This window comes from Falco rusticolus, chromosome 10, assembly GCF_015220075.1.
Source record: "Falco rusticolus isolate bFalRus1 chromosome 10, bFalRus1.pri, whole genome shotgun sequence".
Lineage (NCBI taxonomy): Eukaryota > Metazoa > Chordata > Aves > Falconiformes > Falconidae > Falco > Falco rusticolus.
The window spans coordinates 7288437-7312196 of record NC_051196.1 but is presented as its reverse complement, the minus strand read 5'-3'; positions in this window follow the sequence as shown (position 1 = coordinate 7312196).

The following is a 23760-nucleotide window of genomic DNA, read 5'->3' as shown; positions in this document are numbered from 1 at the left end:
TGTAGTCAGATAAATAAATAGTTTCATTTAAAATAAAGTTTGAAACGTTTTTGCCACCAGTGACTGGAAAACTGCTTCCTGTGTCAATCACTACTCCATTAAGAGCTGGTGTTTCAGTTTTGTCTCTTCTTAGGGAGCAGTCAGATAAAGTCCAGATGCTTCAAAAAACTTCAAGTTTGCAAAGGCTTAAGCATAAAAGTTCCTGACTTTCTTAGTCCCATCTTTCTTAGTCCTCCAAACCTAAAATGCATCCCCTGAACTGCCTGGTAAACCATGTGCATGCTTTACTAATCCCGGTTTTCATCTTATCTTGCTGACAAAATAGCAGCACTCTCAGAATGACAAATGCTCTCTCACTTATAGAGGTTGGCATTCAAGGTGACTGAGAGAGACACAAGGAGAATTAATTTTCTTCAGTATTGTTATGGCTGATTTCTGACTTAGCAGTGACACAAAGATACCTAAGACACATATATAAATGCCTGATAAAGGAAATAAAATTCTTGTCTCAAAGAATGAGATATTTCTGAAAGTGTCAGTAAGAGGTTGGATGGAAGATATTGGTAGAAACATCAGCAAATTAAATAATTCACGGACAAACCAGCAAATTGTCTGATCTTCTCTACAGGAAGAGTATGTGCACCACGTATTCTTTAAGAATAACTTTATTTAAAAAGATATAAATAGCATAACAATGAAATTGCTCCAGGTAACTTCACAAATACAAATTTATACACAAAATGTGTAATATTCTATGTTAAATTAGAATGTCTTTTCTCTGGACTTTGCTCTGTTTCAGACTCCCAGGTGTTTAATGATTCTTTAATGTTCATTTTCTGACACGGCTTGATGCCATAGTGTGACTTGGACTTCTTAGAGTTTTATGGAAGATCAATATGGCAGTAATGAGTAAACAAACATTAAAAAAAAAACCACACTAAAATTTACAGCCAGCTCCTGTTCATAGAGTCAAATCAGAGTTTCTTGTAAACATGCCTGCAGTTTCTGAGGCTACTAATCAATATTTTCTCAATATAGTTGTTGAGAGTTGCTGAAGCTTAGGGAAGCAAAATTTCAAGTCAATCTGAGCTGAAAGTATTTCTGGTAATATAGGCACACCTGATACTGTACTTTCATGCAGCAAGAACTTTGTAGCGTGTCATTAATTACTGTGTAACTGACACTTCATTACAGTCACAGAGCATATTTGGCCAATGGTTAACTGAATGCTTTTCAAAGTACCATTTCTGAATGGCACAGAGTGACACTGGAAAACACAGACCAGACTCCAAGATGTTAAGCCACACTGCTACTACTGTTTCACTGGGCTCAACATGATTTCCAGAATGAGTAGCATGAAGGTTGTTTGGTTTGCTATTACCGTGACAGCTCTTCAGGCAAGTCACATGGCCTCTTCTCCTGTAAGGGATTCAGCATCTTCTAATACAGCAAAAGGTAACCAGGCTGAGTTTCAAAGAAAAAGCTGTGTGAGGGTGGGGGGAGCAATTGGCTATGTGTGGCTTTAAGCATTCCACCTCTGATTCTGCAATCTGACAGCAGATTTCCTTCAGGATACAGACATTCAGTTTGTCTGCAAGCCAGCTTGGTCCTCCAGAAACACTTCAGCATTATCTTTCCACTTGTGTTTTCTCCAGCTCTTTTTTCTAGGATAAGCTTAAAATAAAAGCCCAAACCTGATGGTAAGGGGTGAAAAGAAGGTGGTTCTGGCACTCATAAGTAATTCAAGCTGGCATATGATTGATAACATTAGCTTGATAAATTCCTCTGTGCTGAGCTGTACTCTGTGTGTGTGTGACTGATACAGAGATACTGGAGTGCCGGGAAAGAAGACATGCATTTGTGACAGATGGGTGGATGTTTTACAGTGTTGGAAAAGAAATTACATTTCTCAAAATGTCATTTTCCTTCTTGTGCTGGCATTCCCAGGCATTGCGTAGCTGCTGGCAAAGCAGTCTTGGAAACAAGTGATGCCCTGACTGAAGGAAACCACAGAATGCAAATAGGTGCTGCATGACCTGTTAGGTCAGGGCTGATTGGGCTGATGACAATTGCTGCCTGTTACAGAGGTGATTTGTTACTCCACTGCTGTTTCCTGATCTGGAAGGCACTTGCAGACCTCCGCACTTCCCAAGAGGAGGCAACTTTGCCTCCCTGCAACTTGCACTGACCTTCTGAGATAATGTGCTGGGGCTCAAGGCACCACCTCTCTCTGCTCTGCCTTGCAGTAGCCTAGGGCTGTACAATGACATAAGGAGTTTGGCTGGCTCCAAGCCAGGACTCCCATCTGGAAGACCACCGCCCTGCCTCTGCCAAACTGTGCTGTCTTAATTTGGCCTTTTGACAAGGGAATGGCATAAAAAAACCCCTCAGGCTGGTGCTTGGTTCATTTGAAGCAAGCAATGCAGCAAGCACCCAGGCCCGCAGGAAGGACGTGCAAGGCTCGCTAGTGAGCCAGGGGTATCCCACCCTACAGAAGCTGCATTTGGTTGGCAGTATTTTACTTCTTTCTGAACTTTTAGCTCTTGTCTTTAGACTAGTTATTTCAAGGAAAGACCGTGCCTAGTATAACAAGGTTTTGCTCCCAGTTACCCACCGCCGTAAGCAATAATAGAAGAGCACCATCAGTCATTAACAGTCCCGGTAACCTAAGGTTTCTGGACCGCAAAACACAAGCCTTTGCTGCCCAGGTTAAGCGATGCTGCCTGGCTCTCGCACCCTTCCCTAAGCACCCGCTGGTGGCCACTGCGTGGCTTGTACAACACAGACCCACTAGCCAAGGCTGTAGGGAACTGTTGTGTGGGCTCGCTGGCAGAGCCGGCACTGAGCAGATGTGGCCGGCTGACCTTGCATTGCGTTACTCCTGAAAACACTTTGAACCAGGAGCGTGTTCGAGCGGAGGCTCGCTGCTCCCGGCCCCGCGCCGCCGTGCTGCCGCCCGCTTGGGGCACCCGGGGCGGGGGGCACCGGCAGAGCTCGCCCGGGCGTAGCCTGCTCCGCCGCCTCCCGCCGGCTACGCGGGGCGCAGGGGGCAAGCCAGAGCGCGCTGAGCGTCTCGGCAGCTGCCTTTCCCCAGAGCCGCCGGAGGGAGCTGCCCGCGGGGTGCCGCACGGCAACCGGGGCGCGGGCAGCCCCGCCGGAGCCCCCGCGCCGCAGCGGGACCCCGGGCCCGCACAGCGCGGCCCGGCCGCCCGGGGGCGCGCAGCTCCCGTTCCCACGGCTACGGCGCGGCGCTGCAGCGGCACCGCGGCGGGCGGGCGGCCCTCACCGGCTCCCGGCCGCCCGGGGTACGAGCCGCGGCCAGCGCCGCCGCCGAGCCTGCTAGCCGGGACAGCCCCGGGACCCGCCTCAGCGGCCGCCGCCTCACTGACATGCCAGCGCAGGTGCTCCGTAATAACAGCAGCGAGCATCGGCTCCGTGTCACCCACGGGCCCTTTAAAGAGGTGCGCTATTAAAGCCTGTAAGTAAAATATGAAATTCCTACAGAATTCCAAATCGCATCGCAGGAGAACTCACTGGCTTGGTGCCCGTTAAAGCCTATGAGATCTTAACACCCTCACACGAGCCCTGCCCGCTGGCATCCCTGTGGGGACCTCGCTGAAGTGCAAAAACCTTAGCAGTAAGTGCCCAAAGCAGTCGACAAGAAAAAAAAAAAAAAAAAAGTATCAGCCATAAAACGAGTTACATCTTCCCAGTCACATCTGCTGATTCTTTCAGTTCAGAAAAGGATTTTCCAGTTGCTCGCCGTTGCCTCTAATTGAGGAGGAAATGGACACTAAACGCCATTAGAAGAGCAAATCCTGGCCTTTATTGAGATAAACCAGTTATTTTTAGCCTTAAGTGACTATCTTATCACAGCTTTCCTTAAGAGCAGCTTTGCTATACAATTTTAAGTACCTCCTAAATCATATTTAACATCTTTTCCCCTCCCAGCAAAGAAAGTGAACAAAGAAATATTTTAACAAAGATAGCAACTAGGTTACTCTGTGTTTTGTGGAGTCAACAATGCTGAAAATAAGATTATATAGTAAAATCAACTGACCTGCCTAAATTACACATGCATTCATTTCTACCTTTTTTTTTAACCATTCAAAAACCCATATTGATCCAAAAAAGCAAGCCACTACATATTCCACATGCAGAACCAGAGACAGTTTTTGGTGTAAGACACTTCAGGGAGTTTACGTCCTGCTCACGAGGTACTATCCAAAAGCAAAGCAGGCCCAATGCATCCTCTGGGAACACAAAACCAAGACAATTCAATATCCATTAAAAGATGTAGGAGCTGTTTGCCTAACTGCTTGATATCACATTAATGCAGCTAAACAGCTTTTCTTTAAAAAAATGCAGTAAAAAAAAAAAGAACTACAGGTATCTAAGCTTTACCACAATCAGACACGTTAGCCGTGGAGTGCCATTCTGACCTCCTACATAAAGAGATTCGGAGTATCACCCAGTAACTGCTGCATCAAACCCAATCATTTGTTGTTAAAATCAAATCTATCTTTCAGAAAGACAGCCAAGTCTTGATCTCAGGCATGTGGTAACATGTGGGCCATTACACAATGGAAGATGATGTGCTGCTTCTTACAGCTAGGATACTTCATTTTGATAGTGACATTAAAATTGCAACAATTAACTCTAATGAAATTGACAATTATGTCTTAATGCAATAACGGGCTGTAACATAATTAAATAGAAGTTATCTGAGTGCTTTTTCTTAACGTGCACATTCAGTCTGTACTTTGATCTATAATTTAGCAAGAAAAAGAAAAAAAGCAAAACCAGTGGCTTGGAATGAGCATCAATAGCACTGCACATTCAGCTGTCTTCCTCCTTTCCTACCTTTGTTGCACAGCTGGTGCTCTCATGAGGCCAGTTTCTCACTTTTGTAAACAAGCTGTATTTCCATCTATCTTTCATCAGGAGGAAAATGCTCACACACTAAAAATCTTTCCAAATACAAAGGCAGTGCTTAGCACTACCTGCTTTACCTGAAGTCAGGAACAGGAGTCTCAGACCAAGCACAAGCAGCTGGGGTACCGAAATGCCTTCTGCTACCATAGTATAGAAAAACATCATTACCCATTAATGAAGTTTTGCTCAGAGCACCATTAGTGCACCGTCATTATTCCCCACTGAGCACTGGCAAAGTGTTTAAATAACTCGACCAAGGCAGCAGGGAAGTCTGAAGCAGACCACAGGCTTAAGCCAAACCTCTGATCCTCAGTGCAGGCCCTTAAGATCCTGCAGTCTTCACCTGGCCAGGGGAACCAAGAACAGGGAAACGCATCTAAGAGCAGTCAGTTCTAACTAGAGCAGAGTTGATCCAATACATGAGGAGGTATGTGTTGTTTCCTTTAAAGTGTAAAAAGGAAGCTCATAAAAGCCACAAGCATGGACACATATTTATCCAGATCCTCAGGATGCTTAACCTTTTTTCTTAAAGGGCTTGTGGTTAAAAAGATCTGCTTACCTATAAAGGCATTCTGCTGCCGGGTTTATAGAGGAAAGCTTAAAACCCACGACCTCTGAAATGTTCAAAAGTCTTGGAACAAAATAAAGTATCTAAACTAATTCCTAACTCAGTTTTTTGAAAAATCCTTACTGTTGATGTGTAAATTCTCAAACCTGCCAATACTGCAGTTTAGCACTAAATCACAATATTCGCCATCCAGAGGGCACAGTCCAAGAACAGTTATGGGCTCACAATTTCCCCTGACAGGAAAGAAAGCAAGAACAAGGGAGTAACTAAAGGGCTAGATCCATTTAGTTTATATTCTTACAAATGACAAGAGATTTCTGTTATTTCATTCCCACAAGCCAGTTCTGCTTCACACTGATTTCTAGGAGCAAAAGGGGGGACTAGAAGGGGAAACAGAGTCCCGTCTGGACAGGTGTGGCTCTAACGTTACCTGTGTATCTCCTAAGACAAATAGTCACAGAGACTTCGTTATATCTGGGGTGACAGCTCAAAAGACATAGTTGTCACTCAGAAGCAGTTCCATTCTGTTTCCAGGCACTCACAGCATCTACTTTGAAATAATGAGATCTCCACCATGGAACATGGTGTCCTGGTTTTGACTGGGACAGAGTTAATTTTCTTCCCAGTAGCCGGTACAGTGCTGTGTTTTGGATTTAAGATGAGAATAACATTGGTAGCACACTGATGTTTGCATTGTTGCTGAGCAGTGTTTACACCAAGTCAGGGACTTTTCAGCTTCTCACCCCACCCCACCAGTGAGCAGGCGAGGGGGCACAAGAAGCTGGGATGGGACACAGCCAGGACAGCTGACCCCAGCTGGCCAAAGGGATATTCCATACCAGTTGACATTATGCTGAACAATAAAACTGGGGGGACTTGGCCAGAGGGTGGCAGCCCACTGCTTGGGGACTGCCTGGGCATTGGTCAGCGGGTGGTAGGAATTGCATTGTGCCTCGTTTTGTATATTCCTTTATCATTATTATTATTATTATTATTTTCCCTTCGGTTTCTGTCTTGTTAAACTATCTTCATCTCAACCCAGAAGCTTTACTTTGTTTCCGATTCTCTCCCTGATCACACTGCGGAGGAAGTGAGCAAACGGCTGTGTGGTTTTTAGCTGCCTGTAAACCAGAAGACATGGGCGATTTCCAGTGGTCCCCAGAAGGACTCAGTGCCACAGCCCAGCCAGCACTGCTCTTTTGGGAGATGGATAGTCACATTTACAGTCATCTGCCATTCAGTATGTTCCAGGGGCCAGGGCTAGCACACGGCCAACAATGGCAGAGGAAAGGTATCAGATAAATGGTTCACTTCTTTCTCCTGTTAGGCTTGATCCCATTTTAAAGGGTTACCACCTCATCTCCTTGGCTTGTAATGGTTCCAATAATGAGGATGCATATTACCTACCCTTCGCTAGCACGGCTGATAGTAGCTTTTTGTGCTAATGCCTCCATCCAGTAAAAACTGTTTTACTTTGAATTACATGCCAGGGGGTTGATTCTTGGCATGGCTGAGTAATTTCTTTAATCCAGCAACAAAGCCCTGAGTATGTGAGTATAGATGAATACATGAATATGTCTGCATTGCTTTTTAGTATTAAGACTTGATAATCTAAGTGGAAAAATGGGTGGTGAAATATTCTTGGCTGCTTCTCACACTGTTCCCTTTACATCTTCTACTAGCTGCTGTCAGAAAGATTAGTGGACTGGTCAGACCTCTACCCTGACCTGAAACAACCCTGAACCGTTAGAAATCAGGACTCCTGAAGCTTCTATTTTGAGCACTATCTTTGCCCTATTAAAAAAACCCAACAACATAAACAACAAAAAAACCCCACCACCACAGATTGAGGTATTAAATGGAATATTGAAGAAATCCATTCCCCATTAAAAATATGTAAAATCACTGTAGTTAACATGTACAAGCCTGAGGGATGCAAAGCAGAGGAAAGGAGAAAAGCTGTTCCATGGTAAACTCCACTACAGTTTCTGTATTTCCATCATTTTTTCCCATAGACTGTCTCAAAGCCAAGATACTGCTTTTGTAGTTTAGCCCATAAAAAAGAAAACTAAACATAGGACAAAGTATGCACCCAACCGTAACTGCAGAAATACAGAATTCCTGTAAAAGTAAGATGATACCATGATGTACCTAATAAGCAGCACTCACTAGCACAGCAGGGGTGGTTTTGAGAGGTGTGCAGTTGGCACTTGCTCAACATTCAGACAGTCCTGCAATGAAGTCTCCCAGAGGACCAGCACAGAGCAATACTAATACACCCTGCCCTTCCCCAGCTGTTCTGAATGTCCTGCTAATTACTGCTATTAGTATCTATACAGCAAAGCCATTTTGTGAGAGTACTCAGCATTAACTGTGGATCTCATCTCACTTACGCATTTCAGGTAGCCATCTCTTTCACAAGCAAAGAAGCTAGAACACAGGCACTTAGCAAAAGTTCAAAGTTAATCAGAAAGCCAGTGACCAGGTCAAGAATGTAAGAAGGAGTTATAAAATTGCTGCCAGATGATTCTTCAGTGTAATCTGGAAGCAAGCACTAAAAGCTTGCCTTTGAAGTATTGTGAAATTCTGTCGGACTTCAACCTCGCATATATTGTGCTGAAATTTAAGCATTTTAAGGGCTAAAATGTTTTTCAATTTGTCCACCTAGGCCTTGGATCATTTAATTCAATAACCTAAGAATAGGCATATATTTCAGATTAGATTCCTCTGTCCCCTCAGCTTAGGCTTTCAGCAAACTATCCATATGTATATAATAGATGAGTGTCAGGGTGATAAAAAGTAGAATTGTAACAAGTTGTTTTAAGTCTGGCTTTTGGCATAGCAGAATTCACACACAGTTACAATTCTTAAAAGCGAATCAACTTGTACAGTCAAAACACACAAAATGACATGTTAATAATTACTAAGAATCTGCATCAGCTGTGGTGTTATACCTGTAAAAATGAAAGCAGAATATTTATATGAAGGCAAAAGTAATAGTTAGGCTGTCTTAAAATTAAGGAATATGTTTAAAGTATCACTTGGACTTTTTTCCTTTTATTTAACAGCAGAGCACTTACTATTTTAATAGGATTCTGACAGCCTGACAAATGCTATTCATCAGTGTTCTTTTCTTTAGAAGGGTACAGATAAAGAAAAATCAAATTTCCTGTATTGCGATAACTTTATTTTTGCGCTCCATTAGAGCCTTTCAAGCAGAACTTAAGATACTTTATTTTTAATTAGTCGTAGCGGAATACTTCTCTCACTGCCTTATCTTAGTCACCATACAGAGCAGTCACCTCAAGATGGCGCTATTTCTCCCTTTTTAGAGGCTGGGCTGCCAGCTGGTGTTACTGAAGCACCGTCCTTCATTCTTGAGGGCAACAAAAGTGGAATTTATCTTTGAGCACATTAAGGTGGTAGCTGCCCCCCCCCCAGTTTCTGCATACCCTTCTGATAAAGGTTCTTAACTGCCATTATCAAGACTTGCACCTTACATAAAAGTGAATTTCAACTAGAAAGTCATATTATTTCTAGTTTTGAGAACTTTCTGAAATGTTTGTTTTCTCCTCATACCCTGAAGTCCAAAAGCCAATCTATTTTTTTTGCAATTTCATCCATAGGCCTTCGCTTATCATACTGAAAATGATTCACAGACAAAACTAAAAACCAAGTCAGATGTATTTCTAAATAAGGAAAAGTATCTAGTGTAAAAGCTCAAAATAAACATTCTGTTCAAATTAAAAAACTAAACAAAAAGCCCCAAACAAAAAAAAATCCCAAAACTTAATATATTTCTGAATACTAAATGACCATTTCAAACCACAAACTATTACCAATGATTATTTCAGATTTGCTTTCAAACAGTGCATCAAAGATATTTGGTGGCTTCTGTCCCCCCTCCCTGAAAGGCGTACATGAACAAAATGTACACTTTTACCAAAATCTCCTTTTCCTCCCTCCATTATGCTGTCCAAGACTTTTCTTGGATTCTGTGATTCCGTTTAGCATTAGGCTTCAAGCCCACCAAAACACACTCCTCTTTCAATGCTCTCTGCCAAAGCTAGAGGTCAAAGTTGGAAATTTTTTGCCTTTTACCATGCTTTAGGAGCACAGCACACACAGAAACACACCTGTCAAACATACTGTCCCATTTCTGAATTTTCATTAAATAATAGCAAAAGGAAACAAATTCATGAATGCTCTAATATATAACATGATGTGTCTACAGCTTTTGAACAGATTTTTCTATCATCTTTAGCCCTTTGCAACACCATGAAGCCCTCAATGACTTTTGGCTACATTACTAGTGAGCAAAGCAGCACTTTTTTTCTGGCTCTATAGGAAAGCGGTCTTTTAGCATTTCTGTTACACCCAGCATTGCAGAAAACATTGGGTACCGAGAAAAAAAGAATATTATTAGATCTGGGGGAGGAAATAACTGTTCCTGTGGGCCTCTCCAAGCCACAGGCAAGTGAAGCCTGAAGAGTTTTGCAGGAAAGACGAGTTCTTTACAGTGAGTTTTTTTTATCTGTGCTTTAAAAGTTAGTACTGACAAAGGGTGACAACACTGACAGGCTGTGGTCTGTAACAGGCATGTAAAAACCATAAAATTATGGGTCAAATTTGTGCAAGAGATATAAAAGAGCTAATTTTAGTTCAAAGCTTACTTTCAGGCAGCTCATGTGGCAAGCAACGAACATTACACAGCTAGTTTTGGGCACATGAGATATGGACTAGTTTCCTCCAGGAGCTGATTCAGCTAGAAGTTAAGTGCTGGAAACTTACAATTTTGGAGTTTCCCAAAGTCTGTTTGTAAACCCAGTGTCTGTCTGCAAGCTGTTCCTGTTCCCTATACAAAGGCTTACCCTATTAAATAACCTCTAAAGAAATTGTCCCTCTGCTCCTCTGAATATTTTTACTGTTCCTCTGTCAGCAGTCATCTTGTTGATTCACTGTGAACTGCCCGTGTTAACCTTTATAACCATGAGAAGGACATCTTTTGCATTAGAAGCAATCAAAATATACTCAAGCTGCCACCGAGCAGTACAGCTTTATAGCTGTCATTTCCAGTTGCCCTTACGAGGCACACGTTCAAGGTAGTCTATTGCCTGATCATATTTTGTGGCCTGTGACAGTTTCACAACTTTTCTTAGCTCAAGTCTAGCATTGCCACAAGCCATCTGCTTTGTTTTAAAACAATATGCTATATTATCCAGGTTTTCAGGTGCTTTCATATATATGGTGTATTCAGATGCTTTCTGGTATAAGGGGTTAGGGTCTCTGCCTTCACTTGAATGTTTCTGGTACAAATTAGTAAAAATGCCTTCAAGTCCTGAAGAGATTTAGGAGCTTACCTTAGCTAAAGAGGTTTTTGCTTAAGGTTTCAGCATGCTGCTCTTAATAACGTGACTGTGAACTGTTTGAAGAAAGCAAGCAGCTGAAGTATACTCGCAATGTAGCAAAAAAAGGACATTTGGAACTAGCACCAAGTCAGGAATACTCAGCTTGTTTAAGGACCTGATAAAATACTTGGCAGGAGCAAGATAAAGAATTCAAAAGACAGAAGCTTCATCAGTTCAGTTATAACCCACTTGTCCCTTCACAGCCACTCAACAGCAGACAGGCCCGCTTCACACAGCTGATGTTGCCATTGTATTGGGCTATGGGCAAAACAGAGGCAGAGCAGTAATACCTACTTCCCACAGTTGATACTTTTATAATAGCAGGAGGAAGATACAAAAGGTAGGTCAATAAACACAGCAGGCTGAATCAGAAAATTAGATGAGGCAAGTATCAAGGGCTGCTTCAGGATTATTAGCTACAACCTGGATTTGTGTCACCTATATTTTTGTGTCTCAGGGGATCCAAGTTTGGGGCTAGTTCTTAGGTGGTCTGGATTGGCCCTTGAGCTATACATCTCTCATAGCTACACAAGAAGCTGAAGGCAACTACTTTTCTTGCTTGGATGAAGACAGACTTAGGCTTAAGCATATACATTTCTGTCTCCAAAGCTTTGCAGGCCTAACTGCAGTGTAAATACTGACTGCTCCAAAACTACTGTACAAAGTAGTCATGCTCTTGTGTATGAATATACTGTATTACAGCTGGAGACCAGTCCAACAGCTTCTAAACATCCAAAACTCCTGGTGAGGTCAATAAGCACAGGATACTCCACACCTCACCAGCACAAGTGGACTGAAAATAAGAGACAAAAGACTTTGTGAGAAGGAAATCATCCCAGTGCTGAGCAGTCAGTCTATGGGCACTCGGTACTACTACTTAGATGTTCCATGGATCTGGTCACGGTACTGAAGGTAATTATATCACCTGAATCACTGCAGTTCAACCTCAACTTTACCAAAATAAGAATAACTTCTGAGTTTTCTGGTTCCTTAGCTTTATACTCTTGATTTGATTTGTACTGCTACCAGTTCAGACTTGAAGACTAAACCCAGTTTAAACACCTTTAGATGTCATTAAGCTAAAAAACCCAAACAAACAGAAAACAACAACCAACCAAACGAAAAAACAAACAACCAAAAAGAAACCCCAAACTCCCCAAAACTAACCAGCCAAACACCACCCCAAAACATGGGGAAAATAAGAATAATAAAAAACCAAAACAACCAAGACAACAAAACCCAAAATACAGCAACAAACCACCCCCCACCCCCCCATCAGATAAAGCGCTTTCATATTCAGCAGAACACACATCTAGGACAATGTCAGAAAAAGCGCTATGTTCAGACAAAAGTCACAAGCATTTCTCCTGCGTAGAATACATTCTAATGCTCGTCTCCTTGCATCACCCAGTGCTGCTCCCACTTCTTGTAGGCATCTCTTAAGTCTCATTTAGCAAACTGTGACTGGCTTCTCTCCCATTTGCTGCTTCCTAACTGTTTGTCCCTGTCTGGTGGGCTTATTAACTCCAGGCACCTTATGGACTTTATTAGTAATAGGTGCCTTTCTATTAGAACATGAACAAACCCTGTTTCTAATTTAATGTCTGCCAATCTGCAAAAGAACCATTTTTAACAAATGTAGGCAGAAGAAAGCCCTTTATTTGAGGGATGCTGTGGAGGAAGTGTAACAACAATTAAGGGTCAGTTTCCTGGCAGTGTAATTTAAAGACATGAGTGGGAAAAGTCACTTTAATTAGTGTTTGTTGTATCTGGTGCTGTGCTTATACTGCAGATGTGTCTTCTGCTACATAGTATCTAAAAGCAAGCACTCCACACAGGGACAGGACTTGGAGTCTTTTTTTTTTTTCTTTTTAAACAGAACAAAGGTGCAACAGCTTGCAACCTCTGAGCTTGAGCTCTGGGGAGCTATGTGGAAGTCTCTATGGCACACTTGACATGGGGACAGGTAAGGAATGAAGGTCAAAAAACAACAGCTATCCAGGAAATGGAGCCCTTTACATACCCTGCAGAACCAAGTCATGCTTCTCCAGCCTGGTGCAGACAATACACGCTGCAAAGCAAGTAAAAGCAAAGAATCTGCAGTCACAGCCAGAGGCAGCTGGAATGAGGAATCACCCACCTCCTTTAGAATTAGATCCAGCACTCAGGGTGCTGTCTCACCAGTGCTGAGTAGGTGGGAATAAACAACTCTCCTGGCTTGCTTGGGTATATTCCTTCTAATGCAGCCCAGAACACAGTCTGTCTTATCTGCAATGAAAGCAAACTGTTACCATAGCTTCTTGTCATCAGAGCTGATACTCTGCTTAAAGAGACTGTGACAGACCAGTCTTTCCTGGAAAACAGCCAAGGAGTAGGCAGGCATGGGATACAGCCTACTTTAAATGATGTGTCATTTGAATCCATTCCTCATGTAGCCCAATCACCAGCACCAGTTGGTGTCTGGCCCAGGAGCTGTACCAAGAGTATTTAGAATTGTCATCATCTTATGTAATTACAGTCCTATCTCACAGCTGCTTTGTATGCTGCGGAAAGGCAGGCACTCAGCTGCCCAGAAAGCAAGGCCAGAGTTCAATTTGCCCCACTTCTATATGCTTTTGAAACACTGCCCTATGGTTAGTAGGCTTCTGCCAACAGAACCAAATCCTGATTGCTCTTTATTGTGAGGCATTTCTCACACCTCTTGGCTAAATGCTCACTCCTTCTTCCACCTCCTTTGCTTCAGGCTCCAGCCAACTGTCATCCCCTGGGAGCCAAACATTTACTGCATAAAAACCCCAACACATGACAACTAACCTCTCTCAGTGCTTCTGTCAAGACAACTGCTGCCTTTCAAGCCGATTTCACTGACTAATTAAGCATGGAGACACACCAGACTGCTGACACTGAATGGTGGCTGCAGCATCCATCACTCCAGCAGGATTCAGTCTAATGGGCTAATAGCTACAGCTTCAGAGCCCAGAACAGCTTGTTCACTGGAATGGAAAACCCATTGTTTACCATGCTCTAAAATTCCCCAAGTTATAGAGAGAGAGGGAAAAAAAACCAAACCCCACAACCAAACCCCGTACCTTCCCCAGCCTTGAAAACATTAATTATGAATTACCAAGAGAGAAAAAACACCTGCTCCCCTTTTATCATTAACATTTTATGTATCACACCTTTCAGTTTCTTTCCAGGCATTAAAGCTCCCAAGGTCCTTCAGAGGTAGTTAAAAAGTACATGGCACCCTAAGTCCCATTTGCTTACAAAAACATTTCACCTGTTGTTTCCACCAGGGATAAAGTTTGTTTTCCTCCTGCATGTATGCTTGGCTTCCTTTGTGCATGGGCACATGTATTGTGGATAAAGTGACTTCCCAGGTGTTTGGTAGAGCATTCTCTTTCCTGTTGACCGAGTAGTTCACACAGAAACTTGATGCAGAAAATTACTGTGACCGTAAGATTTTATTTGCATGGTTTCTTACTTTCTGCAATGACTTAGACCATTGTGAAGACCCTGAGAAACAGGTCAGAACCTAAGTGGCATTTAGTTACACAAAGTGTAAAGCAACTAGACCCAAAAGAAAAGGGAAGTCAGTCAGGGACAAGGATGCTATGTACCAAAAAACCCTCGTATTGCCTCACAAAACTCCATGCTCACATTCTCACTCCAACTACATCTGAATTTGGAAAAAAAATCTCCTCTCACAGGGAGGAAATTGGGTCTCTTAAACAGCAACACAGATAACACTACTTACGTTTATTAAGAACACTAGATTGTAAGATTAACATTGTAATTGGTGATGCTTAACCTGATCAAATCAGTACCTCTGAATATGTTTGTGATAAAAAGAAATCTCAACAGAGCAGACATTTTTTTAATGAAAATACTTTCAGACTAAAGAAGGAAGGAAAATTTCAATTACCCTATTTGGCATAAAAGGACCAGAAGGCAAATTACTCTAAGTACATTTAAGTTGCAGCTCTATTTAAAGAAAAACACCACTGATGTTTACAGAATATAAAATTCAGGTTTCACTAAGTACCGAGATCTGACCTCAGTATAATTTCAAATCCATTGAGACAGGTACAATATTTTAAAAAGTGTATTTTTGATTCATCAGACCCAAAGATTATACAATCTGAAAAAGCCTGACAATATATTTTATGTTTCTATCACAAATGGAATGGCAAAGATAAAAAGAATAACTTCTTTCTTGAACTAGTAATACCGGGCTAAGCTCCAGTCAACCTCTAATGCCAAAATTTGGCTCTGATAGCTGAGGAAATAATTAGTGACTTTGGATTATTAAGAGAGGAAAGCAGAAAACTTTAGCAAAAATTACCATGTTTATAAGTGTCTATTTTTAAGAAGACATCCAAAGGAATAGCTACCTGGATTTTTTGCAGCCAGCAAGTGTAACCTGTGGTGTCAATCCAACAGGCAGTTAAACAAATGCTGCTAACTGGGGAAGAGGCAGGACAGGCTCTGTGCCCGGGGTGCATATGAGCATGAGATACCATTGACCAGACAGGGAGTAAAGCAAACTCAGTTTCTGCAGAAACAAACATAACCAGAATGACATCAGAGAATACATGTAAAAGTATTTCGACTGAACCTCCCTACGTTTGTTCCAGCCTCTCCAAATCTATTTCCATCTCCCTCAGGTCAGCCTTCTTGACTGTCTTCAGCTGTTTATCATCCTCTTCCTTTTCTCTTTACTCCTGTTCCTGCTACACCCATCTATGTAGGCCACCGTAATTCTAAAGCCAGAAAAACTCAAGCAGATACTAAATACCCATTCTCATTTTCTCATCATTTGGCTATGTATTCTGCATCTTCCTGTCCTGCATCTATTCTCTTTATTCAACTAGCAACCTGCACAAGGCTGCAGCCACCTCAAGTCTTTCTTTCTGTGCCACCGGTGCAATGGGGATGAATTCTTATTGATCCTCCTGCAGTCACACTGTTGGGCAGGTAACAGAAGGTTGAAACCTGCAAGAGCCAGTGACAGCCTCCAAGCAAACTTCCAGACTCTGTAGGGTGCCACTTAATAGTCTCCACAGCTAGAAAGTGAGAATGTCTTAAAAGACAGGCATTTCTCTGATAAGCAACTATAAAACTACATTGAAGTGTTGCATATATTCATAATTTGAGTTTTCTAAATGACAAAGTTTAAGAAAGTAGATTTTTCAAGCGATCAAGACATGCCAGCTTTTCCTGAAAATTCTCTCCTGCCTCAGGGATGCAAAGCACCATGCTATAGGATGTATTCACATCCTTCCACCAACCTGGCAAGGGCTGTTTTTCTAGTGCTTCTAGTCAATATTAAACAAGAAAGTACTGTTTGTTATGCTGGCTTCTAACACCAGATCTCCACACTAAAGCATCTGCACACAGCATTACCGCACTTCTGTAATTTCACCCACATTTCCCATCAAGTTGCCAGAGCCATTAAGCACAAATTCAGCTCTTGCAGACCTCACTATAAACATTATTTTTGCCACGTGGGCTCACAGCACTGCTGATTTGTAAGCATCAACTTGCAATAACCAACAGCTAAAGTATTTTTTTTATACTTTTTACAGCTTCAACAAATAGGAAGTACTGAAACACACACAGCATAGATGACCAAATCTCCAATATAAGCTCTCCAAACACAGATCTTTTACATCTGTGCCAACACCCCATGTTATAAGGGCATATCTTCATGGCCTGAATACCTCCCTCTTAGCAGTGCTTTTGCACCTCAGTTAATTAACACCTGTTAGATAATCAGAAATAGAAAATGCTTGGAAGCTTGCCTGTATTTGTTTACCAACCTCAGTCTTTGATAAAAATATAGACCTGAACTGAGAAAGTTTATTTCACAGTAAAGCAAACAGCTTCTCTTCACTGAGTTTCTATCATGCAATTAAATCAGGATACAGGAGGGAGAGCTTCTTTAGATAAATAAATCCCTAAGAGTCATAAGCAATAACTCAATGAAAACCTAGAACATCTAAGTACAGCAATACCTTTTCTGATAAAATCATCTGTTTACTCCAACACATTCTGCTTCTAAAATTTTTTAAACGGTATGATATAGAACAATATTTCTTGAGTTTGTGTTCCTAAGAGACTGCACACAATTTCTGAAGTAGGATACAGCCAAACAGTCCAGCTGTTCTAAAACTCTAAGCTTTTGTTATACAAGCAATTCATCTCTACAGCCAATTCCCCTCTCGTGACACGCTCACAAGACACAGGATAAAAGGGTCACCTAGCTTCATTTTCTTGTAAATGTTTCCTGTCCATAATTTCTCACAAACATTCCTCACCTACAGAAATTTTACTTGTTAAGTACCCATGCCTATCCTATCAGTGATACAAAGCATCTGTTCAAGCCATAACCAGAACAGAAGTTATATCCCAAAATTCAAGCTCAAATGAACAGTTACTTGCAGAGCAGTTTTGTATTATCTTCTTCCTCTTCATGTAAAGAAAGACTCAATCAGTCAGCTGCTTCCCAAGAAATAATATTGGCCTTGACCGGTTCAGCTGTGGTTAATTTAAGGAGCATGTTAATCATTGTCAGCCCCAAAAGCATTTGGTTGCAGAATAGCTCTGCAATAAACATCTGTGTTACTGCAGAACGATAGGAAGAGACAGATACTCAGCTGCTATATATTGCTGTTTGTCGAGAAAATGTTGAAATAAGGGCTGCAACATACTGGAAATCTAATTGCTTGCTTAATCAAGATCAGTAACATTTGGGCATTTTATGTCTTTTGATCTTAATTTAGGAATACCTTAACTCACATACTTTAAGTTCTACCAGGTCAGAAGCACACTTGATTGCTGTGGTGAGCTAGGCCTACATCTTTACTTGCTACGACATTGAAGCCTATTTCAATCACCTGCCTGGTGGCACCAGCTATATTTCAAAAATTGTTGTCTCTGTTTTGATGCTCTAGTTTGAACATGAACAGATACGCTTCAGCTCCTCATGCTTCCCTCTACTGGCAAATGCCTAAGTGCATGTAGTTTATAACCAAAGGGAAAAAAAGAAAAAAAACCCCACTGGGATAACTTTACTGTTGAATTTGAAAAATTCTCATTACTATCAAATCAGAGCAGATGTTTTTGCCAGCTTAGGTTTATTGAACTTCACTTGCTAATAGTTCCTTTTCAATTAAAAAAGATCATTGCCATGGTTGTCTGCAATGTTTAATGCAAATGAAGTAGCACACATGTTGCTGTATGGAGAAAATTAGTTTAAATATCACTGATAATAGACAGTAACCAAGAATCCATGGGTAAAAAATAACACTGCTCTGTCACTAACAGAACACAGCAGAGTATTGCTTTAACCCTGAACATGTTTAAGTGTTTCTTTAAGCTTGCAGAGCTGATAGGAGGATGCAAGTGTACAAATCCTCATGCTTATATGGGTAGTTATCTCAGCTGAACGCTGCAAGACGCAATGGCATACTACCGTCAGACAAGAAGCAGGGATGTCTTGGGAGGAACCAGTCCTCTTTGCTCACAGCTGTGTCTATGTCCACAAGTGTTCTTGGGACACACTGGTCCTGGGTACTTCCCCACTTTGCAGTTATGGAAACATTGCATTATATTACATCTTTTTGTCAGGATCCACATACTTCACTGGTTCCCCATCAGATGGAAGAGCCTTCCCAGTCTCCCCTGCCTGCTCATGGAGTGCAGTGCTCTCAATTGCCTGGCCTAGGCAGGATTTAAAACACAAGAATCAGAGCTTCGTCTAAGGTGGCTGAGAATGAGACTAAATTTTACATCAAGATTCATTGGATGCTATCAGGACAGTGGAAGATTACTTCTGTGAGAACATACATATCTACATCACTCAATTAGAAAAAGTGTAATTTTTGCTGTATCCTTTAAAATAACTCTCAGCCCTCTCTGCTGATGTAATGAGGTCTGTCCAAAGTTCTAATTTCAAAAGCAGTTCAGATAACAAATCCCCCTCCCCCAATCTTAAGGAAAAAAATGATCCAGTCTCTAGGAACAGAATCAATAACAGAGGACTGGCTGGTGAAACATGTAAAGACAGTTTGGAAATTACTTTTTTTTTTTTTTTTAATGCTGAAAGACTAGGCTATTACAACTAATAACATAGGAGGCATTCAATTTCTTCCCAGCCATAACTGAATGCACCAAATTGCAACATTAATATATCATGAATTTGATAAATGCTAAGGTATTTTTCAAGTAAGTTACTGAAATCACTGATGCATTTGAAGTATAGGTACTGTTTGAAAACAGCAAATGAACCCTTACCAAAGAAAAATTAGTGTTGAAACATAAAAGCAAAAATCAGACAAATTTACATGGCTAGGTGGCCTTCCAAAAATTAGCCTTTTGCATTTAATCAGCCTAACAGCAAGTAGGAAAATGCCCTCATGTACTAAAGCAGTCAGGATGTCTTGACCTGCAATCCTACTGGCCCCACAGCTTTTTATTTCTTATTGTTCTTTAGAGAGGAATACGAGCTAATTGCTAGTGGAGATTCTGCAGCAACACGACACACCACTGCCCACCTGTAGGAAGTAATCTCTCCTCAACAGCTGTAGCAAGCACCAAAGAGCATATTCACATTGTTGGATCAAGCTCTCTGCCTCCTTGTATCAGAGACAAAAAATGAAAGGCCCATGGACCAATATTCAGCAGTTCATTAATCTGCTGGTCTCTGATAAAAGGGCTGTGCCATGACCCTGATGAAAGAAGTAAATGAAGATATTTTTCTTGTATAACCATAAAACCATCAGAACATGCAAACATAGTCTTTGCTCATATGATTTTGCAATTCTTATTTTCTGTCCCTCTCTCCAGAGCATGGATCTGTTACAGAAATCTTTTTGTGTGTCTGTTCTTACAGTGTAGAGGGCAACAGAATCTGATCCCATAGCTGAGATTTCTTGGCCCTACAAAAATTAAAGTGTTAAATAACAAAAACATAGATAAGACCACTGTTAAAACTAATGCATCTAAGTCTAAGCTAGGAACAGTTTGATATAGATACAAATATTAGATGTTCCCTGGCATTTTCCCGCTCACTAAGCAAAAGAACCATTCTGAAGAACTCCAATCCCAGCAGAACAGATGGGGAAACATACTAATTTCCTCTTGGCATTTAAACACAGAGCAAGACAATTCACCTTTTTGCTGTTTTGGAGCTTGGTTCCCACCCCTCCCCCTGTTGTTACAACTCTCCTGTGATGAACTAAGGGAGATGTTCCCCATACATCAGAAAAGTTGCCAAGTATTATTTCCTCTTCAAGCTGCTTCTTTTCCAGCACTCATACTCTTTCTGTGCACTGTTTTAAACATACCTCTCTTCTGCTTTGTATTTTAATGCACAGTATTCAGCCTTTTAGCTAGTCATTAACACTGGAAAACCCAGCATCTCCTTAGACTGCATCCTTCCATGTCAGGGAAGCAACAGTGACAAGCCATAAATCCCACCTGCTCCTTTGAAGAGAGCAGGATTTGTTCCTCTTCCGTAACCAGTCCTTTAAGAGATACATCTGATAAAAACAAGCAACCCTCCTGCCTACCCACCCACACCATCATGCATTCCCTTATTTTTTTCTGTTATGCTTTGTGTGGCTTCCACTGGCAGGGGCAACATAGCAGATATGTTGCTTAATGGAAAAGCTATTTATGCGGAAAGTTTACTAGCTCTTTAACAGTCAGAAACTCTTAAGTACTTGAGTCAAGAGCAGATGGTGGTCAAAGGGGAGCCTGGGTACTTTTTGGCCACAAGGTACCCTCAAGATGATGGGACAACTCCTTTTTTTTGATCTGCTTGCATTCATCCCTATTTATATGCAAGAGACAGGAAAGCAAGGCCAAGATACATGTAATCATTAACTCATTTTATCTATATACGGCACATCCAGATAATCAAAGAGATTTAAGGCAAAAAGGGTTCTTTGACACCCATTTGGGTGGGATGGGAGCATAATCTTGCAGACTTGGCCCTGCTGAGCTATAAGCAGTGCTGTACTTTCTTTCCCTCCAAATATAGGGCTATCCAATTCCTCTGGAATTGCCCTGAACAACAAAGTGAGTGCCTTCCTAGTCTGAAGCCAGGCTGCAAGCCAAAGGGGCAGAGAAGGAAAGGCATCTTTCCTCGTCTGGGACAGCAAGTTCTGCCTCCACCTCGTGATCATCGCTTGCTGGCACTGGAAGAATCAGCTGGGAGTGAAGGAGCACATGGAGCCACTTAAAAGCCTGCAAGGAGCTAGAAAGCAGAGGTATTACCTAGCACCGCAGAATCCCTCTCTGTCCATACTCTTTGTTTTTCTTCACCAACTCCAACAATGGCTCTTTGTTCATGTCTGGAGAATGAGTAGGTTTTATTGTCTACACAGAGATTTCCAGGTAAGAGTCTTATCACTCACAATTATTATTTCTGTGGGACTTTTATGAGCTATAGAGAACAACACTTGTTTGCTTGAAGTGCGGATAGGTGCAAGAAAACGGCTAACACAGTTATTCACATTTATTGGTCTCTAAATCATTTCACTGCCTCATCAAAAGTACTAGGTTAGAACATTATATTTACTTACAGAGCTCCTTTCATCTCAAAGGGATTACATTAGCAAACGCTGACACGCAGCTACCTCTGGGGTGTTCCTCTGTTTCCATAAAAGCCGTGGAAACACTAACAGTGCAAAGTATGAAATCCAGTGAGAACAGCAGAAGAGTTGTGCAGGCTCAGACCAAGGGGCTGCCTAGCTCAGTATCGTGTCTGTAGCAGAAGCACTATGTGGACAACCAGAGAAAAGAATGAGTAAGACAAGTACATGCTTTAAAAAAAAAAAAATAAAATAGGATACTTCTTTTTCCAGCCTTCAAGCATTTTCAGTTCAGGGCATTTCCTGAGTCAAATCTACTGAATCCATATAAAAAACTTTTGCATCCACAGCTTGCTTTGGCAAGCAGCTACATGTCTGTCACCTGCTGTGTGAAAAACAACTTCCTTTTGCTTGTTTTGATTGCATCTCCCACTAGCTTAATTTGCTGACTCCTAGTTCTTGTGCTAGAAAATAGTTTGAGGCTTAAGGACACACTAAAAATGGGAGGAAAGAGAAAAGCTCATCATCAGTAGGGTTCTTTTTTTTTTTTTTTTTTTTTTTTCCAAATAAGAGAGGAAAACAGACCTTGGCTAATTCCCCAAATCCTTTGAGAGCAAGTATTTAAATACAAATATTATGCTTTCTTAAAATACCAAGGGAAAAGAATGAGGGGGAAAATCCCCCCTTCAATCACTTGAGCCAGTTTGAAAAAAATGTTGCTTTTAACAACCTCAGACACAGACAGGTTTTTCTATATTCAGAATAATTACCCAGAATCCCAAATAAAACAAGTACGCCCTTATACCCCCTTCCAAATGCCAGCATATGGATACATTGCAGCTGACAAGAAAAGTGCTAATTCTAGACCACACAGAAGCTTTTCCTTCCTCTCTTTCCTCCTCCCACCCCACCAGAAGTGTGGGTTTCAGTTCAATGGGCTTTACAGATAGGTCTGCCATAAACCTGCAAGCACTAAGCTGCCTGATTGTTTACTTACTGGCACCTTCAACTACCTCTTGAAGCTTCATGAAACCAAAGTTTTCTAGAAAGAGCGGTGAGTGCTCCAGCTAAAAATTTTCTGGGAGCACATTCAATGTATAATGACAAGTGCTTTTTATTTCAATTAGAAAAATAAATTAATTTTTCTGCTTTAAGTTGGAGCACCATGAGAGACTCTGAAACATCAGGAGATTCAAAATATAGATTTTTTTTTTTATATATATTTCAATATGGCGCCTCTAGTACTCAAACAAAATAGGCACTACAGTTTCTCGCTATTAATAGAGGTGTTAACATCTTGATTTTGCAGGGAATGCAGATTACACTCTGTGTTACATTAGTCACTAAAATGCTGTCTTGCATTATGTATGAACAGAAAACACAAACGATAGTTGCCCTGAAGTATAGACTGGATTTTAGAATATTTCCTCCTTCTACTTCATGTACAGCAAATTCCTTACATCTCACCTTGTAACTTGATTTAGTTGATAGCCTACTACATCCAACAAATTATGCTTCTACACCAAACTTTTCTTTACATGCAAAGTTTTCTGCTAGAATAATTTGAATGGACACTAACCAAGAAAACCACAATGCTCATTACATCTATGGAAAACAACACAAAAAAGTAGAAAGTAAATAAAGCTGTAAAGCAACGAAGTGAAACTGGGAAAAATCAATTAATGAATGTAAATAATAATAGCTTCTATGATTACAACAACTAGCTCTAGTAATCCTTAGTACAACATGCGGAGTTTCAGAGTGTTTGTAAAAGTGGTCCAAAATAGGTGCCCTCATCCATTCAGTGCCAGCAGGAAAGTGCGTTTGGATGCATTCACCTACATGCCAAGTATCAGGCAACACATTGATAAAACACCTGCCCTGTCATGCTTGCAGATCTCCTGTATAAGCCACAGTGATATTTTGAATAAATTGGCTTGGTTTCTTTAGCTGCCCTTATGAGAAGTCTTGAAGCGCTATATGAGCTTCATAGTTCACAGAAACAGGTTGAGATATTTACAGATGCAAAGATATCGCATAAAGCAACTCTAAAAAAGGCAAATGGATGTAAAGCTGCTGAATAGATCTTGTTTATAGTTATAACTAAATGCTACCATAAATAATCCTTATTTCCCATGTAGATTTAAAAGAAAAAAAAAAAAAAGAAAAAAGAAAAAAGAAAAAAGAAAAAAGAAAAAAGAAAAAAGAAAAAAGAAAAAAGAAAAAAGAAAAAAGAAAAAAGAAAAAA